The sequence below is a fragment of the Poecilia latipinna genome, unplaced genomic scaffold, assembly GCF_001443285.1.
Source record: "Poecilia latipinna isolate Pla-1442-1.1 unplaced genomic scaffold, P_latipinna-1.0 Scaffold2007, whole genome shotgun sequence".
Lineage (NCBI taxonomy): Eukaryota > Metazoa > Chordata > Actinopteri > Cyprinodontiformes > Poeciliidae > Poecilia > Poecilia latipinna.
This window is the reverse complement of record NW_015114623.1, coordinates 95,814-99,062: the sequence shown is the minus strand read 5'-3', so window position 1 is coordinate 99,062 and position 3,249 is coordinate 95,814.

The window sequence follows — 3,249 nt, the reverse complement described above, 5'->3', positions numbered from 1 at the left end:
TTTTTTTTTTGGTTCTTTTTACAAACTCAAGTTTGTAGTGAATAAACTTTTTGCTGAACGATAAACATATCTGGACACAAAAACTCCAGTCCTTCTAGATTTGAACAAGTTGTTTCGTGGGAACTCACCTTCCCTCACAGAGTTGTTGATGATAAGAGTGGAATGGTTGGCCTTTTTAGTTTAAAGAGCTGAACACTTAATCACTAGCTGGTGTGAAGAGGCTGCAGATAAAGCAGCTGAAAACTAGTGAGACTCTACAGGGAAACGCCAAGTCTCTGTTAATGTTGTCCAGCTGTAACAGCTGCAGAGCTTCTCACCACCTTTATCTCACCATGGTCATTTATTACCCTGCTGACTCCCTGGCTGATATTTCCTCTTTATCATAACGATGTTTTCTGATGCACCGCAGTCATACTCCTGTTAACATGACCGTTTGATATTTTAGATACCTCCATACATTGCGGAAGGACATGAGTCCCCACAAATAAATAGTTGAATTCTAGCTATTAGGGCCTGATGTACTGATGCACTGCTCCTCTCCAGGAGTCTCTTTAACATCGCTCACACCCCTGAGCCCTCATCAGTGAAACGTGGCTCCTAAAGTGTGTTGGCATTTAATACATTTTATTTCACATCACAGTGGACTGGATTTGATTTGATCATAGAGGTTTAGATACTAGAGATAGCTTAGTATAAAGAAATAAAAAACATGACTTTTGTTAGTTATTAAATGCACGTGTGTGTGTGGGGGTGTGTGTGTGTGTGTGTGTGAGTATGCGTGTGCCTGTGTGTATGTGCATATGTATATGTGTGCCAAACTGGATCCTCCAGTCAAATAAATAATATGTTTTAATAGCTGCTCATTGCTACCCATTATGAAATACAATCAATAGTGATAACATGTTGGGTTGTGAGCAGCGGAGGCACCTGCAGCTCATCACCACAACGTCAGTCCATTTTTATTTACACCTCAAACACATCATTTGCCTCCTCAGCTTCCCATTTCTAAATCCCCTCCTTCCGCCTGAGATATATTGCCATTTAAACATGACAAAGAGGCCGTGGAGGTGGCCATTACAATAATCCATCATGTCTAGTAGTGGCTGGATCCAGCCTTGCGGTAAATCCAATCTGAGCAGGGTCAGCTGTGTTTTGTTGTCCTGCAGTTTGCTGCCTGACGTGTCCGCTGCTGTCGCTGCTTAGCTTTGTCACATGAGACACATTAATGCTCCGCATCTGACAGCAGACAGACACTGGGATGCCATCGTACAGTTAAACACCATCATCAAACACACAATCATCTGATCTACAACTTCAATGGGAAGATTTCACTCTTATCAAAATATCTTCATAGTTTCCACTTGCAAAGCATTACAGTTTTAAATGAGAATTTATCTTCTACTTAAATTTGTTTTTTGAAATGAATAATTGAATGTTTTATTTTGAACATGTGCAGCCACTTTAATGTGTTCAGCTAATGCCTGAAAAGGAACAGGAAGAAGCATGAGCTCATTTAATCCAACCTAATTCTCCCATGTTCACAAACCAAAATTATCACAGGTTCTATAACTGAACTACTTTAATCTTAACACAAACCTTCTCAGTATACATACTGTATGTACACACATTTTAAATCACTTCAATCTGATGTCATGTGTACAAAACTATATACTACAGATATCACATTATCATCATTACTGAGTCTTCAATATGTTTTCAAAAAGTTAAAGCCAAACTGTTAAAACCTAAAACACTGAAAATATCCATCCATTTTATTTACACCCTTGTCCCATAGTGGGGTCAGGAGAGGTGCTTGTGCCTCCAGCTAACGTTCCAGGTGAGAGGCGGGGTCACCAGGTCGCCAGTCTGTTGCAGGGCAACACAGAGAGACACAGGACAAACAACCATGCACACACACACACACACCTAGGGACAATTTGGAGAGGCCAATTAACCTGACAGTCATGTTATTGGACTGTGGGAGGAAACTGGAGTACCTGGAGAAAACCCATGCATGCACAGGGAGAACATGCAGGCTCCATGCAGAGGGATCGGGGCTGGGAGTCAAACCCAGAACCTTGTTGCTGCAAGGCAGCAGCTCTACCAACTGCGCCACTGTGCAGCCCCACTGAAAATAACCTTCACACAAAAAATCTTTACAGTTCACTTTACAAAACAAATAGAAGACAAAAAGACATTCATGGTTTAGGTGGATTTTTGATCTTAAGAATTCAAGAAGAGAAATTAAAGACAAACAATATTAGGGTCATCACTAATCTTTTCTGGATAAAGAATTCCTCTTTGTCTTCCAGTACAGGTAAGTGTTAAGTATATTTAGGCATATCAAGATTTTCAGCTTTGAAAGTTCAAAACTGCACTTTTTAAATGAGTATTACTGAAAAATTAAACACATTTACATGTTTTGTCATATTTACAGAAAAGTATAGACAAAACTGAAATCATGCGTGGTTCCAATATTTTAGAAATATTTATTGGGATTGAATGTACAATAAACCAGAACCCTGACAGCGTAGACATGCTAATTTATCAGATTTTTGCTAAATTTACTGACTTAAAGTGTAATTTTTACAAAATAAAACTACACTGGAAAATATGTAAAACTTTAAAGCTGCTTACATGTTTGCTGTCATTTTTGCATTTTATTTCTGATAACCACAGCTGTATTTTACTAGTTAGTTAAAACCTTTATTTTGTTTTATTGCACTTCTATTTAAAATGATGTAAGGTCCAAACAAACATCATTTACTATGGACTATTTCTTAACTCTAATTTGGATGTCTAAATTTCTGCATGTTTTACAAGATAGAAGCACAAGCTTGGCTAAAAACTAAATGAGTTGTTTCAGAGGTCTTAACCTGATTAATCAATAGTGACTCAGGCATCTCTTCTCTCCCCAGGATGCCTGCAGACAAACCACTTTCACATATTAATGTATGCACTGGTGACTAATGCATAAGTATGGATCTTTAGTCAGCCTACAGCCAGGCTAAGGAACCACCAGATAGAGTTAATCATTACATCCCAACCCCTACCCTCATTGATTAGTCAGATACTAAAGCTGGCAGAGCAGTCAATCCTGCATTGGATGTAGAAGCAGCTTGCTGTGGCAGAACAGCCTTTAAATGGCCTTTTATTTTCTGAGTTTGTGTAAAAAAAAAAAAAAAAAAAAAAAAAAATAAAACCCTCTAAAGGCCCCTCCCAAAAAGGTTGTTCTTTTTTTCACAAAAA